Raw genomic sequence first — 26,433 nt, 5'->3', positions numbered from 1 at the left:
CAAGACTAAAACAATGTTGTGATCCTACTTGTCAAATCTGATGTGACAGTGCAGGAGGCACATTCACTGTTGTGTTGCTTCTATTCCAATTTTGTTATCAACACAGTACCTCAACATTTTTTTCTTATAGATGAATTTTTGAACTAATTTTTAATCTTGGAGCATGCTACAAGTATATCTTAACTGTTATTATTTTTCTATGCTTTTCATCCACTAATTCTGCATCAGTCACTCCTATTATAAATAGCAGAGAGGAGGCATCACCAACACACAGTTGAATTACTGAGTTTCTTTTAAGGGTTGTTTCATAAAAAGTAATAGCATATACCAAACAAAATTGTTTTTATAATTTTGCATAAACGGAAGGAAACACTTGCTAGTTTGCATAATTTTAAGATTTCCTTGTTGTATGTATTCACAAGGTTGGCTACTATAAACTTTTCAAAGTATGCTGTGAATACTGAACAAAGATTTCAAAGATCTAGCAAAATCTCACAAGCTTATTTGCGGACTTCCCATGCATTTCAGATTAAATTTCCAACACTATATTGTGCTATGTACTAGTCTACACTCCTCTACAGTAAAATGTATCAGCCACTGTTTATTTTTACTTTTTTGTGCCTGTTTTTTTTCTTCTTTCTGGCCTGCTTTGTAATCCTTCACATACCAACTGACATTACTGGAATTAAGTACACATTCCTCCACTCTATATTACAGGCTAGGGCAATACTCTTTCTTTAATTTTTCTTTTCAAACTATCAGTTGCACATGTAACAATTTTGTTTGAAGGTATTTTTCAGAAAGTTATATTAGGACTTATTATTGACAAGCATGCTTGTATATTTTCTGCACATTTTTGGATGAGAATATAATAACACGTTGTGTTAATATAGCAAGGAAACATCTCAGAGCATTACAAGTGCGTTTAAAAATTGGCACAGCTTCAAACCACTAACTTTTAGGCATATGCATCAAAGATAGATTTTTGAAGAGGATCAAAAATAGATGGAGAGGCAAATGGAGAGGTCCTGAAAAGAGAATTTCGAGAGGTAGGTAGAAAGCTGAGAAGTAGGACATACTGGGTAGTAATTTCTGGATTGCTCATCTGTATACATGCCAGTGAGGGTAGAAACAGGATGATTTGGCAGATGAATATGTGGCTAAGACTGTAGCTCCTAGTTCTTTTGGGGAGATATGACCTGTTCAAAAGTAACAGATTGCACCTGAACCTGAGGGGAACCAATATTCTCATGGGCACGTTTGTTAGAGCTGTTGGAGAGGGTTTAAACTAATTTGGCGGGTGGTGGGGGAACCAAAATGAAGGGACTCAGGATAGGACGGATGGTTTAAAAAAAAAAGCAAAGATAACATGCAGTCAGACTGTCAGGAAGGGAAGGCAGATGATAAAACATAATTGCAGCTAGCAATGTGAGTATCAGTGCCTTAGGGATGCAGAATCAAAAAGAGAAGCAAATACAGTACACAAAGTATTATACCTCAATGCACAGAGTATAAGAAATAAGGTGGATGATCTTGTTGCACTATTACGGGTTGTCAGGTATGACATTGTAGCCATCACTGAATCATGGCTGAAGGATGACTGTAGTTGAGAGCTGAATGTCCAAGTTTACATGTTGTATTAGAAGGATAGGAAAGCAGAGGGAGTGATGTGGCTTTACTGGTGAAGATGGCATCAAATCAGTAGAAAGATGTGATATGGGATCCAAAGATATTGAATCCTCGTGGGTTGAATTAAGAAACTGCGGAGGTAAAAGGAGCAAAATTGCAGTTATATACAGGCTTCCAAACAATAGCTGGGATGTGGACACAGATTACAACAGGAAATAGACAAGGTGCATCAAAAGGGCAAGATTATGATAGCCATGGGAGATTTCAACAGGCAGATTGATTGGGAAAATCAGGTTGATAATAGTTCTCAAGAGAGTAAGTTTTTGAATTCCAATGAAATGGTTTTTAGAACAGTTTATCATTGAGCCTTCTATGGGATCAGCTATACTGGATTGGGTCTTATGTAATGAACCGGAGGTAATTAAGGAGCTTAAGGTAAAAGAACCCTTAGGAACCAGTGGTCACAGTATGATGAAGTTCTACTTGAAATTTGATAAGGAGAAAGTAAAGTCTGATTTAGCAGTATTTCAGTGGAGTAAAGGAAATTATATTGGTATCAGAGAGGAGTTGGCCAAAGTAAATTGGAAGGAGCTGCTGGCAGGGATGACAGCAGAGCAGCAATGGTGTGACTTTCTGGGAAAAATTAGGAAGGTGTAGGATAGATGTATTCCAAAAACAAATGCTCAAATGACAAAATAGTACAAATTCAGCTGACAAGTGAAGTCAAAACTAATATAAAAGCAAAGTAAAAAGGGCATACAACAAAAATTATTGGGAAGCTTTTGAAACCCTACAGAGAGCAACTAAAAGAATCATTAGGAGAGAAAAATGAAATATGAAAGCAAGCTAGCAACCAATATCAAAGTGGATAGTGAAAGCTTTTTCAAGTATTTGAAAAATAAAAGAGAGATGAGAGTGGATATAGACTGCTAGAAAATGAGGCCAGAGAAATACCAATGGGAGCCAAGGAGATGGCAGATGAACTAAATGAGTATTTGCAGCAATCTTCATTGTGCAAAACATTAGCAGTGCACTAGATGTTGAAGGGGGTGAGGGAAGAGAAGTGAATGCAGTTGCTGTTACAAGGGAGAGGGAGAAAGTGCTCAAAAAGCTGAAAAACCTAAAGGTATACAAATCACCCAGACCAGATGAACTGCACCTTGGGTTCTGAAAGAGGTAGCGGTAGTGATTGTGGGGGCATTAATAATGATCTTTCAAAAATCATTGAATTCTCTGAAACTACAGATGTCACTCCACTCTATAAGAAAGGAGGATTGCAGCAGAAAGGGAATTATAGACCAGTTAGCCTGACCTCAGTGGTTGGGAAGATGTTGCAGTCAATTGTTAAGGATGAGGTTATGGAGTACTTAGTGACACAGGACAAGCTAGGACAAGGTCATCATGTTTTCCTTAAGAGAAAATCTTGCCTGACAAACCTATTATAATTCTTTGAGGAGATTACAAGTATGATATTTAAAGGGATGCAGTGATGTATATTTGAACTTTGAGAAGGCTTTTGACAAGGTGCCACACATGAGGCTGCTTAGCAAGTTAAGAGCCCATGGTATTACAGGAAAATTACTAACATGGTTAGAGCTTGGCTTATTGGTAGGAGGCAGTGAGTGGGAATAAAAGGATCCCATTCTGGTTGGCTGCCAGTATCTAGTGGTGTTCCGCAGTGGTTGGTGTTGGGACAACTTCTTTTTATGCAGTATATCAATGAGTTAGAAGATGGAATAGATGACTTTGTTGCCAAGTTTAAAGATGATACAGATTTCTGGAGGAGCAGGTGGTGTTGAGGAAACAGGTGAGCTGCAGAAAGTCTTGGACAGATTAGGAGATTAGTCAAGAGAATGGCAAATGAAATACAATGTTGGCAAAAGCATGGTCGTGCACTTTGGTAGTAGATAAACAATTTTCTTAATGGGGAGAAAATCCAAAAATCTGAGATGCAAAGGGACTTGGGAGTCCTTGTGCTGAACACCCTGAAGGTTAATGTGCAAGGTTAACGTCAGTGGTGTGGAAGGCAAATGCAATGCTAACATTCATTTCAAGAGGTCTAGAATACAAGAGCAGGGATGTGATGCTGAGGCTTTATAAACTGAGACCTCACCTTGAGTATTGTGAACAGATTTGGATTCCTCATCTAAGAAAAGAGGGTTCAGAAGAGGTTCACATGGATGATTTTGGGAATGAAAGGGTTATCATACGAGGATCTTTTGATAGCTCTGGATCTGTACTCACTGGAATTTAGAAGAATGAGGGTGGATCTCATTGAAACCTTTTGAATTTTGAAGGCTAAACAAAGTAGATGTGGAAAGGATATTTCCCTTGGTGGGGGAGTCTATGACAAGAGTGCACAGTCTCAGGATAGAGGGGTGTTCATTTAAAACAGATATGGAGAAATTTATTTAGCTAGAGGGTGGTGAGTTTGTAGAATTTATTACAACAGGCAGCTGTGGAGGCCAGGTCATTGGGTGTATTTAAGACCGAGCTTGATAGGTTCTTGATTGGATATGACATGAAAGGTTACGGGGATAAGGCAAAGGAGTAGGGCTGATGAGGGGAAGAAAGGATCAGCCATGATGGAATGGCTGAGCAGACTTGATGGGCCAGATGACCTAATTCTTCTCCTATGTTTTATGGTCTAATAATCAGAGAATTTCAAAGTAGAAGGACAAGATGGTTGAAGCCCTAACTGGTAATGGTCAGAAACAAGGGAGTAAAGAAAGCATTGAAGGCCATAGGTGGGGAAACATTCAGAGAGCTGTGCAGTCAATGACCCTTAGGAGTCTGCAACAGTATGAAGAGACTTACCCTGTGAGGACCCTGATTTAAGAATCAGAATTTTAAAATTGAAGCTTTGGTCATCATCGGGAGGATTCTGGGTGAACTGGCATTGATGCAAGTTAAGATAGAATGGAAAAATATGCTCTTGTATGACTATTCAGTATTAATTGTTCTGTAGAAAAAATTAAAATGCGCATTTGAAATTATTTGTCGAAAGGTGAATTCTTGTGTTTGTGGTGATACAGTCTCTTTACAATTGGCAAATGATTTTGCCAACAATAATGCAGTGTATGAATATCTCTACAGAAATGCGGATCCCCTGTAACTGTATTTTTAAATAATAATTCAGATTCTTCCTTGGATGTTTTCTGCTGTTCGTATTTAATAGTAAATTTATATTAATGACTTGGTGACATCTATGCTTAAACAATTTACTTTCCAAACCTATTTTGTTTCATTTGTTGTAAAACAAAACATTGCCAAAGACCAGGACCTAAAGAAACATATTCTTTATTCAGTCAAGGTACATGAAAAAAGAGAATGTAGATGATGTTAAAAGCCATCAGGCCATATATTTTGGCAGACTTTTATATTATAAATGTAATATAAAATTTGGAATTTCTCCAAAATTAGTTTTAGTGCAAAGGGTTACTGTAAATTGTATTTGTCCCATTTGTAAGTTGTGTCAGAAAGTCCAGTGCATCCTTATGAGGATCATATGAGGGACCGCAAATGGTTTTAATACTTGAATGATGCAGCTTAGGTAATTCAGTTAGTGTTTCATTGACATTCAGAAAATATTTTAGATAGCCTTGAGTAGCAGAATCTTATAATTTGAACACAGGCATCAGTGTTCCTGTGCTTATTTGTAGGAAGGCACATTTGTAATTCAAAGTCTCATTCTTTATAATTACATGACTAGTTTTCAATTAATTTAATGAACATTTTAACTGTTGATTTGTATTTCCAAATGTCATTTCTCAGCTGGATAATCAGCAAATTTTCATTTCATGAAATGATAGTCTTGTCAAAAGGAACCAAGTAATATGTAAACTAATTCAGTTTTTTAAAAATACAACATTCGGGCAAAAATCAATATTTTAAAACATTATAATATCTTTGTTTTAGATTGTTCTAAATAATAAGCTAGTTTTCCTGGGAAACATCTCTCAATATAATTTACTACTATCAAGCTTTAATCAAGGATTGTATTCATTATAAAAGTACTTTTAAACATATTCAACATTCAGAGCAAATAAGTTGAATAAATGCATGTCATGCACCATAATCTTTGAGCCCAAACATTCATGCCAAGTTGCAAAATTGGAAAAGTCTGATGACAAAATATAAACTAGAGAAGGTTTATAACATGTGAAATAAGCATTCTAAGGGTGGAAGTATTTGATGCTATCTTATTTAGCTGGTCATTCAAATAATATTTTCTAGTAATGGTCCTTTTTTGGCTCAGTCTCAATAGTGGGAAATGTTTTCTTCCAAATGTACAAAGACGAACTGATAACTTGAATCTTGCAGTTTAAATCAGTTTCCTAAACTTAAGTTCAAGAGGAGAAACATACAGAAATTCTAAAATACTTTTTATTAGTTTGATTTTCCTCTGTCCTCGTATGAAATTGCATTTTCAAGAAAGTATGATTTGGCTTGTTCACATATACCAGCAGGAGTTAGCTGTGCACACTACCAACACCTTCACCAAAATACCAAACATCACAACTTGTGAAGGAGGAGGTTCTTTGGAGTGGCATTTAGGAAGAGGAAGCTGGTTATGACATTTAAAGGTAGAAGGGAAAATGAGAAAAGACAGCAAAAGTATTTTGCTGATGATGGAAGACAGGGACCAGAGGCAGGGAAGATGATGCAAAATAATCAGTGAGGTTATATTCAGATCAGCAATCAGCAAGACTAATGTTGAATCCTCTCTTAAATATTGCAGAATGATATCAGAAAATTCATTGTTTTTTCCTGAGAAAAAAGACATTTCAAATAAACCAAAAAGTTAACAAGTTCAAATAGTAATAAAAGAATTGTAGAGACAGTCATAAAGTAATTAACATAGAGAAAATCATTACATGGAATTGACTGGCAATGGTTAGGTAGATGGTTGGGAGAGAAAAAATTGGAAGGAAATCAACCAGGTAGATTATAGGTTATTCAAGTAGGTGTGGGAGTTGGGATGAGACAGATGATCAGAAAGAAATTTAGGACATCCGTGATGGAAAGTTAAAGAAAATTGGGCCACTTAACCAGTGCCAAAAGAAGTTTCAGCTTTGTAATAGACTTGTATACTCACAAAAGCTCAGTGCAGTGTATTGTACACTATTTAACATCACTACATGTACATAGTACCCGTGCTCTTGCTGCCAACTACAATGTATGCATTGCAAACTGTTTCAGTACCACACAGCTTCCTGTAGCAATTGCAGAGGGCTGTACAAATAAAAAGGTCAGAATCAGGTTTATTATCACCAGCATGTGACATGAAATCTGTTAACTTAGTAGCAGTATTCAATGCAATACATAATATAGAAGAGAAAAAATAATAAATAAATAAATAAATAAATAAATAACAGTATGTTGAATAGATTTAAAAAGTGCAAATAACAGAAATACTGTATATTAAAAAAAAAAGTGAGGTATTGGCCAAAGGTTCAATGTCCATTTAGGAATTGGATAGCAGAGGGAAAGAAGGTATATGTAGAACTGCAATTGTGACAGTAGAAATGGATAGGAAGAAATCTAGGAGTAGTTGATTATCTGTGCTCATAGAGCAGAATATATTGAGAAACATTTCCCTTGTTGTGACTATCAGTGGGGAAATTAGATCAGGATAAACACCTAGCTATCAGAAAGGAAAAGGGAATACATATACTATAAGAACATCAGCACAACATTACTATAGAGTTAAATATCCCTCAATGACTGCATGCTCACAATAGAAGTGGCTGCTGAAGTCACTATGCCCGTCAGCTTATGTATCAGGGACCTCTTTTCTGTAAGAAACGTAATTGCACCAGGGTGGGTTATGTGGTTTCTTAAGTCTGCCCCTTCATTCAGTATATCAGTGGCTGATTTCAGGTCTTCCTGCCCCCCATAATATTTGATTACTGTAATTTTGTATATATCTTAAAAACTCAGCATCCTCTGACATAGAAAAATGTAGAACATTGTACAGCATAGTGCAGACACTTCAGCCCACAATATTGTGCCGACCTTACAAACTACCGCAAGATGAATCTCGCCCTTCCCTCCTCTTTTTCTTCCATCTATGTAATAATATCAACTAATTTATTATATATTAAAAATGTATAAGTGTTGCAGGTCAACTGATACCTAGGATCGAGATCACCAAATATGAACATTTCTCTGAGAAATTCCACTTCATCTTAGTTGATACCTTTCCATAAGAATTCAGTTCAAAGAAGTAACTTCACAACATCTGCTCTTATCAAGCCATCTTTGCAGAGTTATTGGTGGTATCTGTACAATGCATTAAGAAACCTGCAACAAGTAGCTTATGTTTCAGAACTGCATGGAAGGGCAGGGATCACTATTGCCTGTAAACTGAGTCTTTTGCCAAATCTGAACTCTTGTTCTTCAAATGCTTTTTGTCAGGTGGCCAGAGGCTACACCGTTGCACAAGAGGTGAATTTCATTTTGGTTGCGTGCTTTCATTGAAAAATTCCTCCCAAAATATGGGAAATAGGCCACTTTTTCCACAGTTTCATCTTAATTCTTTAAGATGTAAATATTTGGTAAAAAAAAATTGTTTTGGGGCATATCTCATGTTACAACAATGAGATCTGCCACACTTAGAAAATTCTTATTTTTATATACAAAATTAGTTGATGTTTTTATTCACTTGATTTAACTTTGCTTCCATCTAATTAATGTACTGAAGGTTACATAATATTCAGCTCAGTCTATCATGAGTTTTAATGTCAAAAATGACACATTTTCTCTAAACACTAGATATAATGTAATTGCATAATCTTTAAACTGACATAAGCCACACAACTACTGGAGATACAGAGCAACATTTCTTTTTCCCTCTACACCAAGTTGCCATACTTAGCTTATTCGTGACTTTTTCCACACTGTTGAAATCACTCCTCTATTTAAATTCAGAATGCATATTCACATTTACTGTTACATATGGAAAGTCATTTAATCTTTTTGAGAGGCCTGACTGTATTTCATTCCCTCTTGAGGGAGCAAGCGTTTCCATTGCTTGGATTTCATGTGTCCCATAGTGCAGGGTCATATTGATTAGATGTACTTAATTTGCAGGCACCTCATTTCAATTCTGAAATGAAGCCTTACCCAAAACCAATCAACAACATTGCACTCCTTCAATTTCCCCAACCAAGCTTATCCTGTTTCGTTCCTGAATGTGACCTAACTCATTGCACTCACCAACTTTATTCCAGGTATTCTAATAGCAGTCATTTTATCTTCATTCTGCAGTAGTCTTCAGTGTCTTTTATTTAAGACTCCATAGCTAATCCAAGGCAGTTAATGGACAACAAAGGCCGTATATTGATGACATCACTTTTGCATCTTGGCTGCAATTTATATGAATGAATGTTATGCCTTTGTTTAATTTTTAAAGAGCAAATCACTAGGAGAGCCGCTAGTATTGAGCAAGAGTGAAACTCAGATTCATTGTGTTCTTCTCTGTGCTCACCATCATGAAGCCTCACCTCATGAGGTGAACTACAATGCCCTTGAAGTCAGGATATCACTTGATTAAGTTAACATCAAGGAGTTTGTATAAAACTTGTCAATGGAATCATCGGAAGCGGTCCACTAATGAAATTTATATGACACACAACACAAAAGTTGTTGGCTGTTAGTCTGTGTCTTTAGGAGACTAATAAAATTTGAAATATCCATATTGACATTCAATATTTTTTACATGTCCCAAAGAAAACGTACTATCCAGATTCATCATGGATGAGCATGGTATAGCAGCTACTCTACCCAGGACTGTAAGAAACTGCAGAGAGTTGTGGATACTGCACAGCAAATCACAAATACCAGCCTGCCCTCCATGAAATCTCTTTGTACTTCTCACTGCCTCAATAATGCAACCACCATAATCATAGACCCCTTCCACCCCAGGCATTTTCCCTTTTCTTCCTTCCCAACAGGCAGAGGATTCAAAGGCCTGAAAGCATGTACCACCAAGTTCAAGAACAGCTTCTGTCTGTTCAATAGTCTTATAATAAGATTATTAAACAGAGCTCTTGTGTTTAGATGGACTCTTGACCTCACAAACATTCCACATTCTCATACTGCTTTTCCCTTATACTACCTCAGCGTACTAATGTGATGAAATGAACTGTATGAATGCCATGCAAAACAAAGTACTTCACTCTATCTTGGTATATATTTATTACGTGACAATAATAAACAAATATACCAGTTTACCAATCAATCTTTCTCAGCCCCAGGGTATTTATGCAGAACTTCCCAGATTAGTGACCTGGTTGCAACCACCTTCACCCATTTTATTAATGACTTTCTCAAATATCAGAATTTTTGCTAAAGAATGCACAGTGTTCAATTCCATTTACAACTCTCAGAAAATAAAACAGCCTGTGACTCCCTAACAAGCCCAAGAATACATTCATATACAGGCTGGTAAGCAGCAAGCAATTTTCATACCAGGCAATGGCCTCTACCCTTTAAAATTCAGTAACATTAAAATCACTTCTTCCCCTATCATTAACATTTTGAAATTTACCATCAGACAGAAGATGAGTGAAAAACCACCACACATAATTTTCCAGTCACATACCAGCCAGCATTGCTGTTCTAAACATAGAAAACCTACAGCACAATACAGGCTCTTCGGCCCACAAGGTTGTGCCAAACATATCCCTACTTTAGAAATTACTAGTCTTACCTATAGCCCTCTATTTTACTAAGCTCCATGTACCTATCTAAAAGTCTCTTAAAAGACCCTTTCATATCCGCCTCCACCACTGTTGCCGGCAGCCCATTCCATGCACTCACCCTTTGAGTAAAAAGACTACCCCTGACATCTTCTCTGTACCTACTCCCCAGCACCTTAAACCTGTGTCTTTTTGTGGCAGCCAGTCCAGCCCTGGGAAAAAGCCTCTGACTATCCTCATGATCAATGCCTCTTCTCATCTTATACACCTCTATCAGTTCACCTGTCATCCTCTTTTTGTTCCAAGGAGAAAAGGCCAAGTTCACTCAATCTATTCTCATAAGGCATGCTCCCCAATCCAGGCAAAATCCTTGTAAATCTCCTCTGCACCCTTTCTATGGCTGTTCTGTCATTATCTCCGGGTCCATATCCATGAACTCACTAATTGTAATATGATAGTACCTTCACCAGATGGACTACAGTGGTTTATGTCCATTTTCTAAAGGACATTTCAGTAGATGCAAGTCTTCACAGCCTATTTGGCAAGTTCCACTCTTTCAAGGAAATAAAGCCTGGATTTGACCACAATCCAGAAGGTCCTTTAACTTCATCCTTGAGGGTATGGTCAAGGGAAGCAGAGGAGCTTTTTCAGGATTGCTTTGAATCAGTGATCTAGACCATATTAAGGGTTCCTTTTCAGATAGGGATGAATATACTACAGTACCACAGTTGTCATTGACTTATTCAAGACCTATGTAAATGGGTGTGTGCCTTTGGGAATATACCTGACATATCCAAAGCGGAAATTGTGAATGAACAGTGTGATTGACATTCTGCTGAGGACTAGATCTGTGGCAGTCAAGACTGGTGATCCAGAACTCTACAAGAAGTCCATATATTAACGACAGATTATCTTAGGAGTGAAAGAGCAATTCCAGGTGAAGATGGAGATGGAATCAGATGCATGACAACTTTGGCAGGGTTTGCATGGTATTACTCCCTATAAGGTGAAACCTAACATCTTAAATGGTTGTGATGCTTCAGTCCCCGAAGAGCTGAACACCTTTTATGCATGCTTTGAAAGGGAGAATGAAACTACAGCTGTGCAAATCCCTGCAACACCTTGTGACCCTGTGATATCTGTCTTAGAGGCCGATGTCAGACATCTTTCAAGAGTGTGAACCCTCACAAAGCATCAAGCCCTGATGAAGTACCTGTTAGGGCACTGAAAACCTCTTCCAACTAACTGCTCAAGTAATCTTTCACTACTGCAGTTGGAGATTCCTGCCAGCTTCAAAAGGGCATCAGTCATGCTGGTGCCCAAGAAGAGCAGGGTGAGCTGCCTCAACAACTATTGACCAGTAATACTCACATAAGACATAGGAGCAGAATTAGGCCATTCAGCCCATCAAGTCTGCACTGCCATTCCATCGTGGCTGATTTATTATCCCTTTCAATCCCATTCTCCTGCCTTCTCCCTGTAACCTTTGACGCCCTGACTGATCAAGAACATATCTACTTTAAATATATCCCAAATTGACATTCTCAGCCATCTGTGGCAATGAAATCCACATATTCACTACCTTCTGGCTAAAGAAATTCCTTCTCATCCCTGTTCTAAATAGTTGCACTTCTATTCTGAGTGTATGCCCTCTGGTCCTAGGCTCACCCACTATAGGAAATAGCCTCTTCACATCCAATCTATCTAGGCCTTTCAATATTGCAATAGATTTCGATGAGATCTCTCCTCCCCAATTATTCTAAACTACAGCAAGTATAGGACCAGAGCCAACAAACGCTCCTCACATGTTAACACTGTTACGAATTCCCATAACTGGATTACTTACCAGCAAAGATAGAGAGGTGCGTTAAAGTCTGATGATACTATTTTTTAAAGTCTTTATTTATAAAAGGGCACAAAAATAAGATTAATACAAACATTCAGATAATATACGTCATCAATACTCAATCTAAAAGCGCGGGTATAATAATCATCAATAAGAAATAGCTCGATCGTTTGTCTAGGGGATAATATATTGTCTGATGGAAATATAAAAGTCACTCAGTTCCTGCAGGCTTCAGCCTTTGGGGACTGCTGGGTTTTCACTTGTTGGAGAGAGAGATTTGTGAGAAAAGAAACTTGCCCGGGTCTTTTATGAAGCAAATCCGTTGAATCGGGAAAGCTGGTTCCCTGTTATTAGTTCAAGAAAATCGTTTCTGTGGTACCCGCCACCGGCCCCCAGGCGAGGGAACCGAACGCACGTGGCTTCCTTAAAATGGCTTCCCGCTACTAGGGGATCGTTAGCGTTTCTTCTGGTGCATCTGAAAGGGGTTGTTCCCCCAGACCCTCTTTTATCCTTCCTCACAGGGACTCAGATGTCAATCAGGTTGGGATGATGCAATCCCTCTCTCAACCAGCCCACTTTGCCCGAGGGCTTGCACGTAGCACAGTCCCCAATCCACAAACGTGGTCTCCAGGAGACAATGGCCAGGTCTCTCTCATTCCCTGAGTCCTCTGAGCCAGCCCAATATTGCTCTTGCGATTCTCACAAAGGAGTGGGCTCTCCCCGCCCCTTCGGCCCCTCAGAGCTGTGGTGCATTCATAACAACACAAAATATACTGCAGATGCCGTGATCAGATCAAGACGTACAAACAAGCTGGATGAACTCAGCAGGTCAGGCAGCATCCGTTGAAATGAGCAGTCAATGTTTCGGGCCGAGACCCTTCGTCAGGACTTCTCACATGTTAACCCTTTCATTCGTTGAATCATTCTTGTGAATCTGATCTGAGCCATCTCCAATCCCAGCACATCTTTTCTTAGATATGGGGCCCAAAACTACTCTGAATGCTCCAAGTGCAGACTGACCAAAGAATTAGAAGGCTTCAGCACTATATCTTGCTCTTATATACTAGTCCTCTGAAAGGAATGTGAATATTGCATTTGCCTTCCTTACGATCAAGATACGCAAAAGATAACCTAGCTAGTGATCCTGCATATGGACTTCCAATCACAAACAAGACAAAACCTGCAGATGCTGGAAATATGCACCCGAAATTCTGGAGGAACTCAGCAGGCCAAGCAGCATCTATGTTGTCCTTGCTGATGCCATGCTCAACAACACCTTACATTCCGTCTGGGTAGTCTCCAACCTGATGGCATGAACATTGATTTGTCAAACTTACAGTAATGCCCCCCATCCCTACCATTCTACATTCCCATTTCCCTCTCTCACCTATCTCCTTACCTGTCCATCACCTCCCTCTGGTTCTCCTCACTCCTCCCTCTTCCCTTTCTTCCATGGCCTTCTGTCCTTTCCTATTTAGATTTCCCCTTCTCCAGCCCTTTACCTCAATGACCAATTGACTTTCCAGCTGTTCACCTCACCCCTCCCACTGTCTTGTTTTCACCTATCACCTGCTACCTTGTATCTTTTCCTCCTCTTCCCCCACCTTCTTAATCTGATCTTATAATTTTTCTCCCATTCTGATGAAGGGTCACGGCCCAAAACATCTACTGTCTACTCTTCTACAGATGCTACTTAGCCTGCTGAGTTCCTGCAGCATTTTGTGTGTGTTGCTGTGGACTCCCAAGTCCCTTTGCACCTCCGATGTTTGAATTTTCTTCATGTTTAGATAATAGCTTACACCTTAATTCTTTCTACCAAAGGCTTGATCAATCATTTCCCGGCACTATATTCCACCTGTCACTTATTTCCACATTTTCCTAATCTGTTGGTCCTTTTGCAGACTCCCTGCTTCCTCAATAATATCTGCCCCTCCATCTATCTTTGTATCGTCTGCAAACTTAACCACAAAACCATCAATTTGGTCATCCAAATCATTGACATATAACATGTTAACAAGCGCCACTAGTTACTGACAGCCAACCAGAAAAGTCCCCCTTTATTCCTACTCTTTGCCTCCTGCCAGTCAGCCAATCTTCTATCCATGCTAGTATCTTGCCTGTAATACCATGGGATCTTACCTTGTTATGTATGTGCATCACCTTATCAAAGGACTTCTGAACATCCACCGACTCTCCTTTGTCTATCCTGCCTGTTATTTCCTCAAATAATTCTAACAGATATATCAGATCTAACAGATACAAGGAAACCATGCTTAACTATAGTCTCTTTTATCATGTGCCTCCAAGTACTCTGAAACCTCATCTTTTGTAATGGACTCTTCCCAACTACTAAAGTCAGGTTAACTGGCCTATAAGTTCTTATCTTCTGCCTTCATCCATTCTTAAAGAGTAAAGTGACATTTACAATTTTTCAGTCTTCTGTAACCATTTCAGAAACTAGTGATTCGTGAAAGATCATTACTAATGCTTCCACAAACCCTTTAGCTACTTCCTTCAGAATCCTGGGCTGAGATCTATTTGGTCCAGATGACTTATCTACCTTCAGACCTTTCAGCATCCAAAGCACCTTCTCCTTAGTAACAGCAACTACACTCACTACTGGCCCCTGACACTCTCGATTTTTCTGGCTTACTGCTACTGTCTTCCACAGTGAGGACTGATGCAAATACTTACTAAATTCGGACACCATTTCTTTGTCCCCTGTTGCTACCTCCCCAGTGCTATTTTCTAGCGGTCCAATATCCACTCTTCATGTATTTGAAAAAAACCTTTGATACTGTCTTTTATATCATTGGCTACCTTACCTTCATATTTCATCTTTTTTCCCCTTATGGCTTTTCAGTTGTCTGTTGTTGGTATTTACCAATTTTCTAAATTCCAACTAATTTTTGCTATAATATATACCTTTGCTTTAGCTTTTATGAGGTCTTTGATTTCCTTTGACAGCCGTGGTTGCCCAGTCAGGGAGGACTGGGAGTTAGAATACTTCTTCATCTTTGGGATCCTGTGCTTTCTGAGAAACTGATCCTATTCCTGTTCTGCCTTCATCCCTGCTAGTGTCCCCTCCATCAACTTCAGCCAGCTCTTCTCTCATGCCTCTGTAATTTCCTTTACTCTGCTGTAATACTGATCCATCTGACTTTAGCTGCCCCTTCGCAAGCAGCAGGGCAAATTCTATCATATTATGATCACTGGCTCCAAAGGGTTCCTTCACCTTTAGCTCTAATCAAATCTGGTCCATAACGCAATAGCCAATCCAGAATTGAATGTCTCCTAGTGGGTCCAATCACAAATCCTCATTGAGGGATCAGCAGTGGAAAGGGTGAGCAGTTTTAACTTCCAACAACTCAGAAGATCTGTCCTGGGCCCAAGATATTAATGCAGTGGCTATATTTCATTTTGAGTGTGAGGAGACTTGGTATGTCATCAAAGGCTCCAACAAATTTCTACAAATGTACCGTACTGGTTGCATCACTGTCTGGTATGGAGTTGCCAATGCATAGGATCTGAAAAAGCAGCTGAGGCTTGTAATCTCAGCAAATTCCATCACAGCCATTAGCCTCTCTAACATCGAGAACATTTTCAAAAAGTGATGCCTCAAAGCAGGTGACATCATGATTTTAAAAAAACCCACCACCCAATGCATACCCTCTTCTCATTACTAACACCAGGGTAGAGGTACATGAGCCTGAAGGCACACACTCAACATTTTAGGAATGGCTTCTTTCCCTCCATCATCAGACCTCTGAACGGTTCATGAACCAATAAACGTTAACTCACTATTTTTGCTCTGTTTTCATTCTATTTATTGATTTATTTATTTGTTTATTTAGAGGTTCTTATTGCAACTTATAGTATATTTTATGTACTTCTGTTGCACGACATATGTCAGCAATAATAAACCTGATTCTGTGTGTGTGTGAGAGAGAGAGAGAGATGGATAGCCTCCTTCAAAGACCAAATATCCTACAATAATTATTTCTCAAGGGCAACCTTATGTTATTGTTAATCTGTAGAGACTGTTGTCACCTTTTATTTTGGACATACAGATTAGTTTTCACTGGTGTATGCTCGTGTTAACTGATGTCATAAATGGAGATTTCAGTTCAAAGATAAAAAGCTAGCAAGCAACATGGTTCATGCCGACTACATACAATAACCTTGTAAATGAACTGGCAGCTCAAATTTGCTGTGTAGCTTCCATCAGAAGTGATGTGCTTATCGTATATAGCAGCTCTTGCATACAAGATTATTCAAGTTTGAGTTAGTGTCTGTATAATTTGACTGGTGTTTATCAAGCAATCAACAGCACATTTTTGAGCAGTTACCTGCAAATTTAAATTTACCATGTGATTGTTGATGTCACAGAATTTCCTTTATGCTGACTGCACTTTAAAGCTGTACACCTCATTGAAACTAGCATGTGCTTTGAATGCAGCAAGAATGTCAGTTAAAGATTATGGGGTTTCCTTGTGTCACAGTTTTTTTTGTCAGTCAAGTCATCTGAACTATGGATTCTTAAATCCATAAGAATTAAGAACTATTAATCTTAAAGAACTATTTAATTCTTAAATCCACTATAAGTGTGAATAGTCCATTTGGATCTACATTGCCTTTACGTCATCCTACAGTGTCACCCAGAATTCAAGGTAACACTCCAGGTGTCACTGAACCAGTATTTTTTAAGTGTTCGGACAACTTTTTTCTTGTCAAGAATTTTAGTCAATTCCTATCCGACTACTAACCACAACCACTCAAAATTAGAGCATGGCACAAAGCACCAGTCATGATGCATATGAGTAGAACTATTTCAGGAAAGGAGCAGATGAACAGTTAAATTAACATATCTAAATGTCCAAGATTTGCCATTCTACCTGTTATGTCTGTTTGTCGTGATGTGGGTTATTATTTTATTTCTGATGACAAGATCTCACTGCTTAATTGTAAGTTCACAGCTGTTTTTGATTACTCATTATCGCATTGTTAAGCAATTAGCTTTCGTTATCAGGGCGGCCATTTTATATTGTTTGTACATTTCATTTAGTAGTTCGAAGCACTTGTTAGAAGTCAGGAATTTTAATCAATATTTGAATCCACTTTTCATTCGGATGTCGAGAAAATGCTGTCTTTTTACACTGCTCCTTGCGTACTCTAACACATTGGTAAATAAAAAAAGACCACCTTCAACTACAACTACGCTGGAAATGGTATTATCTATCTGTCAAGCTTGAGAAAACGGGGAAAACCCTTGAGTGAGAGCAGAAGAGTCAAAAGATGCACTCAACTACGATTCCATCCACAGTGGATTTCATATTGATTCTGCGAACTCCTGCACAACATAAAGTTAAAATGTTGGCAACAGAGAAGAGAAGCTTTGAAACCAGGTCAGCTTGATTATCTAGACCGTCTAATGGATCAGCGGCAAGCCTATTAGTGATGGAAGCCTGTGCAAGGGTCGAAGTAGTGCTAGCTAGGGCATCATTTGCAGAAAGAGAAATTGCTGTTAAAGTTTGACAGGCTGAACTAAACATAGAAAAAGCCATTGGGTGAGGGACTGTAAAGCGCTCATCCAGTGCTCTATTGCAACAGCAACAAACATATTACAGTTCTTCATGTTGGTCCACTTCCCTGGTCTATGAAGAACAACATGTACTTGCTTTTAGCATGCCGAAAAGGGAGATGAATCCCCTTCCTCTCTCATCTCCAGCTCTTCCTATGCTGCAGTCTGAGGGGAAAGCTATCAGTAAGTCACATTCAAAGACTGGCCTTGTCAATGTTTACCCCATCGGCCCTCATGAAAAGAGTATGAGGATGCATGTTGTCTTAGATGATCAGAGCATTAAGTCCCTAGCTAATCACAATTTTTCAATGCCTTCAACATAATCGATGGTACCTCACCTTATACAGTTAGGACATGTGCAGGTGTGTCAGAAGAGGCTTTATTATTGAATCTGTGATGAAAAAACTCAATTAGCTTACTGAGCATGATGAACTTCCGGACAACAAGAAAGAAATCCCCACTTCAGATTCTATGACTCATCACCTTCACCTCAAGTCCTGAGCCATGTAGATACTGTCATTCAATCCAAAGGCTGAGATCCTTGTCATGCTAGGAAGGAACATCATTCAAGTACACAAAATACTCAAGCAATGTAATGGGCCTCCGAAAGCTCCTTTTGCACAGATGTTAGCACTGTGGTGGGTCAAAGTAGGAGATGTCTGGCTAGGGAGTGCACACAAACCTTCACCTGTGAACATCGTCAGAACTAGCTTTCCAGAAAACGGGTGCCCCAGTCTCTTATCCTCCCATCTCTCCTGCCTTGACCTAGCAACAAAGAAGTTTGACAAGAACCACAGCAAGCATGGGTTCTTTGTTCGTACAAACGATGACTACAAACTAACTCCTTCAGTGGATTACCTTACTTTCCTGAGAATGACAGATAAAGTGTCCCATCAAGACGGTAACGCCCCCTTCCCTAGCCCCTGAGTACTTCTCTCAAACAACAGTAGGCAAGCAAGCAGCTGCTTTCCTTCATTTACACACATGCTCGAGAAATATCCTAAAATTACTTAGGAAGAAAAGAAGAAAATGAACAGTATAAGTGGAAAAATAAATTGTCAGAAAATTATTACATGAACTCTGGTTACCAAACTGTGAAAACTAAGACAATATTTTAATTTTGCACAGATTCTACATCTGTCTTGAATTATCTGTTTTATACTTGATATGATCTAATTGGCTTATTTTGAAGTTTGGGTAGTGATCTTGAAGGACAGAATTTTACTCATATTATTCAAATCCAGTTGATGGTCTTAGTACTCTTTAGTATTTGACTATGCTATTCATTTGATCAGGAGCATCAACTCGAATGTGTTTAATGTTTTTTTTGTGAAAGCCATTGGTTCAGTTGGTGGCACCTTTTACAGATACCAGGTAGGGAGTGCTATGTTTTTTTTCCTGATTTGGATTCTTATTTCTAATGACAAGATCTTACTTCTTAGTTATAAGTTCACAGCCTTTGTTGATTTTTTTGTTGTCACTTTGTTAAGCAATTAGGTTTTCCCATCAAGGTGGACATTTTATATCATTTGTACACATCATTTAGTAGATAGAAGCACTTGATAGAAGTTGAAGGAAGTTCACCTGTATTTGAATCTGCCTTTCGTTAGAACACCAAGAAGAACTGTCATTTTACACCAGCTCCTGGCGTACTGTAACGCATTGGTGAATAATAAAACTGCTTTCAACTACAACTATACTGAGATTGGAGTTATCTATCTGTCTAACTTGAGGAAACAGGAAAAACACGAGCAAGGGCAGAATACCACTTTTCATTCACGAAAGCAAGACCTCACCATTATCTTGAAATGAACATCATGATTTTTTTTTCAATGATTGATACAAACCAAACTTGTTTCAATAAAGTCATGTCCATTCTACTGCAAATACACAATATGCAGAATACTCATTACTGCTAATCAGATTCTCTGGCAATTAGTCAATAATTACAAATACCTCAGATGTATAATTGTTACTGGTGTTTTTTTTAATGCAAATATTTTACATTTTTTTTAAAACAGTCTTTCCCTCTTTTTCTACTTGCCATTGAAATCATGTTTTTAATTTACTATTCATTTCAATTCATTTCATTTCTGTTATTTATTTAACTATGCCTTAATCTGATTGTATAAGAATAGACAATCACTTGACCAGTTTATTCATATCCCTGATGTCTCATTCATGTTACTTTCATGCTGCATCAAAAATTCAGACATGTCAGAGAAAAATACATTTCCCTAAAGGAAATCCAATTTATGCAGATACTGTTGCATGCTACTTAATACCAAGTTTTCAAAGTTCAAGTTCGGAGTAAATTTATTATCAAAGTACATATATGTCACCACATACAACCCTGAGATACATTTCTGGGTGCTCCAGTTTCCTCGCAAAGCTCAAAGACAAACAGTAGTTGGCCATGGTAAATCAGTCCTCATATATTGAGTGATAAAATCCAAGGAAAGTTAAGGGGAATAAGGGAAGAATAAAACTGGGCTTGATGGTTGGTTCCATTTGAGATCACCTGCTTCAAGCTGAATGACTTAAATTTGCCAAGTTTCATTGGTGAATTTCTAAGGCATTCAGAACTAAATGTGAACGTACTTGTTGGATTCAAATTAAGTCTTCTAAATTTAATAATCTCCCACTGTATGACACGGTAAATATCAACATGATTGAAATTATCCTTTAATTACCTAATTAAATGTAATTAACATAATCAGCTAAAGCAATTAAACTTTGGAGGAACATACTGCATCTAGAGGAAAATGGTGTGCTGATAAAAGAAATAATAATATTGCACAGGGAGAATATCACAATATATTATTTTTCAGAACTGCAGTATCAGTAGTTTAATATTATGGTTATTTCTTTTGAGTGTTCAATAGAATTATGAACAAAAACTAGTCTAAACTAGTAAAGCAAACATTCAAAATATATTCTCAATGTAAAAACAATTGTAATACTGTAGTAAGCCTCTGCGATGCCAAATGAAGTTTATCACGTTCAAGAGCTTAATTCAAGTAGAACTTGCATTGAAAATAATGGGATCAATCTTCTTAACAGTCATATCAAACATGTGCTTCATCAATTTCTTTATATAAAATAAGGCAGAAATAGATTATCACTTTACCAATTCATTCATATCCCTGATATCCATTCCTGTTCCATTCATGCGGAAGTTCACAGATTGAAAGGTGAGGATTGGGGAAAAGCTGTCTATGTGCGGTTTAAAGGAAGGTGGCTGAGAGAAGAGGAATGAGGTATGGAGTAGATGCAAGAGGAAACACCTCTGTCCTGGGCAGCTATAAACAGGTGATACTGTGGCTTGAGGCCTAGTCCTGGCTATGTCCGAGGCTACATTATCTTCCCTCCCTTACACCAATAAATTAGTGGATCAGATATACTTAAGGGTCAAGTAGCCTTCTTCTCTTTCTAATCTACTTTATAAATCCATATGTATCATTATGACTACCAGCAAAACTTATCCAAGCATCATATTATAAAAAAAAATCCTGGAAAGGCCAGAAATGTGATTGCATAACAATTTTTTTTGCATTCTGTGTATGAAAATGGTATAACTAGAAGTTATATATTAAGCTCCTCTGAATTAAATTTTCTTGTTAGGAAAATTAACATTTCCAGGTTATATTTCCTAACTCACCATGATTTTGGCACAACACTGTTTGCAGGCAATGTTTTCTCAGACCGACTTATTTTAGTGCTCTTCCAGAAAAAATATCATGTTAATTCTAATTCATCAGTCGGGGCATCTTGTGGAAAGATAAATAAACTACTTATTTTTATCTCCTTGGCCACTCACATCTCAATCACACCCTTCCCCACCTGATCACCAGTTTATCCCCTGATTTCTTCCAACTTAAGCAACTTCTTCCACAAATACAAGTTCAAGTCATGTTCAAATTTAATTGTCATTCAACATAACATGAATACCCATGAATACAGCCAAACAAAATGGTATTTAGTTCTGCACTTCTGATTCTGCCCAGCTCTTGATCCACTCCGTGAAAATGACTACTTAGCACTTCATTGCTCCTTTCCTGATGCCACAAGCAGTGTCTATAGTTCCTCTTGATACTAAACAGCAACATCTCTGATCAACATCCTGAAGCAAAAGTCACTCTAATACTTTATCCCATTTCCATTCTGTAATACCAGCTTTGATTGTATTTTTTCTTAAATTCTCTTGCTCCTCAATCAGTACACTACCAATGCCTTGAAGCAGTATATTCCCTGTCCTCCCTCAATGATCCCAGCCAGAAGAGAACAGGATAGCAGACAGAGGATCAAGAAATTATTCAATATCTGATGGCTTCTGATTTAAGCCTTAATCAGAAGTTACTTTTGATGTAGTAGGAGAACAACTAAAACAATAATTTTCCATTGCATTACCACCATTCCTTTCAGGTGCACTGGAGTTTCTAAGCAGCAGATTTTCCACCTTGGTCTTTAAATCACCAAGTTTAAAATGCTATGGTTTATGTTACCAATCATTTACTCTGTCAATTTATTGGTTTGACCTTTACAGAAATGTTAAGTGAACTAGAATAATCGAATCAATACAACTGTTCAAGATCTTTGAAAAGCATGAGCTCCATTATGTTAAGGTTAAAAAGACTTAGATTTCTCCTGGAGTTTAAATTACAATCAAAAAGAATATTCTTTCTCTTTCTTCCTGCATTCATTAAGTGGCAGATGTTATCTCAGTGAGAGGTATTATTGACATTGAGTAGTTTGTGAATATGTTAAGAAATTGTACATTTCCTCATGTATTTCCTGGTACTTCAAGTAGAAATCTGCCTGCATTTGTAATGATGATAAAAGAGAACACAAAAAATATGAAACCTTAACATGTGTTTTATTGATAACATTTTAACATAATGTATTTGAACATTTAAAATATTTTAATTAATGTATTTGCATACAGTAAGTTCCATTTTCAATATTCTTAAGTGAGAAATCTATCTGTAACAAAATCAGCATAAAATTGATTGAAAGGATGCTTTGCATCTTAATACTTTTGCTTGCATGATTGAAAATAATTCCTTTTGAACACGGTCTCAGCAATGTGTTTCTGCTAATGTGTAGGCATCAGACAGATGTTTCACAGCAACCTTCCAGTTCCAGAAGGGTGACACTGGCTAGCAGCTACTTTGAATTCTGAGGTGCCCTTCGTAGGCTGGCAATAGATTGGAGAATTTAAGAAACCCCAAAAAAAGCCTTTCCTGGACTATATTGTGAGCAGTCCCATGAGCTTCTTTGTAGTTAATGACAACAATCATTTTTGATGTCCAACTATTGAATTAGCTTTCCACACTAACATTGAAGTGGTGAGACTAAATCAGATCCATAGATGTGCTGCCGAATTCCCATTGTAATAATTCATTGTTCTCCTGACATTTGCTTATGCGGAAGTCACATCTGGCATTTCTCAGTCTCATCAATTACAGCTTCTGTACCTATTTTGTCTCACAACCACTTCAGGCAGGTGAGTTTTCAGCTTGTCATTAAATGACTTTAAGCCACCTTTGGCTTCAGTGTATGCGTGAGATGCCAATTATACCTCTAGATTTGGAATGGATGGCAATGATTTTTTAAATTATCTCTAATTCTTTCATCAAAATATAGACAAATCTTTTACCTTTAAATAATCTTAACTCAGTAGTACTGCTAAGAAAAGTGTTATTAAACAAACAAAATCTTCTCACTACTCTCGCTGTGACTCTATGATTCACTAGCTAGATAGATATCTGATGGATAGGGGAATCAAGGGATATGGGGACAAGGCAGGGACTGGGTATTGATAATGAATGATGAGCCATGATCTCAGAATGGCGGTGCAGACTCGAGGGGCCGAATGGTCTACTTCTGCACCTATTGTCTATTGTCTTATCCTTCCCACTATCCCTCCCTGTCCCAGGCCCTTTCATCTTCAACTGAAGGGGCTGTAATGCATACTCTACATGTGCTCACCACCATCCAGGGCCCTAAACAGCACTTACAGGTGAGACAGAGATTCACGTGCATCTCATTCAACTTTCTTTATTGCATTCGACGTTTGCAATGTGCTCATCACTACATTGGTGAAGCCCTTTCAAGCACAGACTCAGTCCTTACCGAACACCTATGCTCCAAACATCATGGCCATCTGGAGCTCACACTTCCTAGCTATTTTAATTCTCCACATTCTCACTCAGAACTGTCTGTTCTAAGCTTCTTCCACTACCAGGGTGAGGATAAGTACAAACTAAAGGAAAAGCACTTCATTTTCTGTCGGGGTAGACTATAACCTGAAGGTATAAACATTAAATTTTCTAATTTCACTTAATCTGCCGCGATATATCCCTTTTTTCCCTCCTCTTGATCTGCCCACCAACACCCTCCCCGACCCCAATCATCCTGTTCCTTAACCCCTCCTCCATCCATTCTTATCTATTTAACACCAACATACCTCTCCCACTTAAAGGAATAGTAGGATACCTTCGCCCTAATATTTCTGTCTGACCTCCATCCTCCATAATCCTTTCCAATCAGACTCCATCATCTGCAGCCCTTTATTGCTCCATCTGTCACTTTACAGGCTCTGTCACTGTTTCCACATTTCCTTTCTCACCTGGATCCACTTACCAGTTCTTACTTCCTCATCCACTTTATTTGGTGATGTCCCTCTGTCTTTCAATTCAGATGAAGGGCATCAGTCTCTTGTGCCTCCAAAGATAAGTTTGTACTTATAAAATTCAATGGGAGTTGTCAAATTTCAAGAAGTTCAATGTTCAAAATAAATTTATTATCAAAGTGCACGTATGTCAACATATACAGCCCTGAGATTCATTTTCTTGCAGGCATACTGAATAAATCCAATAACCATAATAGAATCAATGAAAGATCACACCAACAGGGTGGACAGCTAGTGTACAAATACGAAAAGAAACAAAAAAAATAAATAACAAAGTAATAAGCAATCAATATCGAGAACGCAAGATGAAGTGTCCTTGAAAGTGACTCAATAGTCAGTGGGACCGGTTCAGTTACGGGGCAAGTGAAGTCATCCCCTCTGGTTCATGAGCCTGATGGTCGAGGCGCAATAACTGTTCCTGAACCTAGTGGTGTGAGTCCTGAGGCTTCTGTGCTTTTTTTCTGATTGCCACAATGAGAAGAGAGCATGATCTGAGTGGTAGGGGTCCCCTATGATGGATGCTGCTTTCCTGTTACAACATTCCATGGAAATGTACTCATTGCTCATTATTGGAAGAAAATATTGAACTATATTTAATCAGTTGAAAATATTTTTATTGGTTGGGGAGTTTAAAGATTTGTACAAGCCCTATCAGCAGTGAAGACAGAGCAGCATACATCTCAGTAAATTTAGTATTGGAGGAGATCACATAAAAGGAGGAAGGCTTTCTGTTTTAAAGTCTAGGAAAGGCTTTTAAAATAAAATTGAGATGAAGATGACGAAGTTAGAAGTGAAGTACAAGGGGTGATTGTAAAGTTCGTGGCCTAAGGTAGATGGAGTCAATCTGAGAAAACATAGCACATTTATTTTTCAACATAGCCCCCTCCTGCATTTACACATTTAGTCCAGCAATCGTGGAGCATACAGATCTTGGACCTCTAGAAAGTGTCCACAGGTGGGTTATTGATAAGTTTGTGGCCTGGGGTAGAAGAAGATAAGCTATTAACTTCAAATTTTCTGCTTAATCACTCACAGTTGACCTGCATGTGCATGTAAAGAGAGCTGTATAACTCATCTCCTTCTACTGTAGGCCATGAACTTATCAATCACTCCTGCGGTGGACACGTTCTGGAGGTCCAAGAACTGTATGTTCCATGACTGCTAGATTAAGTGTGTAAATGTAGGAGTGGACTATGTTGAAAAATAAATGTACTAGATTTTTTAAAATTGACTCCTTCTACCTTAGGCCATGAACTTATCAGTCACCCCTGTAGATGAGTAGAGGCAATGAATGGAAATACAGTGGATTCCAGTTAACTGGGCCATCATTTAACTGAGACACCTGCTTATTTTGGACAATTCTTAAAGAACAAACACTGACCAATGAAATATTCAGGATTCCCTTCGTTTATTTGGGATACTATGCTGCGTTTTGGGCTAGGAGACTGTTGCCAAAGTTTCTAACTAGCATCAGTTGCATGTGTTCGTCTTCAAAAAGCAGTGCTTTTTGTCACTGATAGTTTACGTATGATAAGCAGCTAGAGAATTTAGAACTGTTTTGCTCACTGCATTTTCAAGCATTCAGGCTTGGAGATTCTAGAAATGGCCAGAAGTGAAAATGAAACAATTTAACTACTTCAACAAGTTAGAGATTATGAATACTTTGAAGGTTTTGTTAATCATCTTGAGTATTACAACGAAAATGAAGATTTGAAGCATGCAATCATTGAATGCATTACATAAAGGCAGTCCATTATCTGTACTAAGTGTCTATGCTGATATGCTCACAGTCAATCAGAAGAACTCAGCAGTGTACACTGTGGATGAATTCCTCCATTAATATCTATTAGGAATTACAATTTTATAGTAGGATTGTTAGTGTTCTGATTTGTTCTGTATTTCATTTAAATATGTAATTTGTTACTAAGATAAAACAGTAGTTTGCTTTTTTTAAAATATGTTTTCAACTATTTCCATG

General features: G+C 38.1%; 1 protein-coding gene across 2 annotated transcripts in view; it reads left to right on the top strand.

Annotated features, from left to right (window-relative positions):
• dock1 (dedicator of cytokinesis 1) overlaps nt 1–26,433 on the top strand; it is a 549,009-nt gene that overhangs the window by 459,515 nt on the left and 63,061 nt on the right. The window lies entirely within an intron of this gene.

Source organism: Hypanus sabinus, chromosome 22 (genome assembly GCF_030144855.1).
Source record: "Hypanus sabinus isolate sHypSab1 chromosome 22, sHypSab1.hap1, whole genome shotgun sequence".
NCBI classification, from domain to species: Eukaryota; Metazoa; Chordata; class Chondrichthyes; order Myliobatiformes; family Dasyatidae; genus Hypanus; species Hypanus sabinus.
This window is presented reverse-complemented; position numbering and strand designations above follow the sequence as displayed.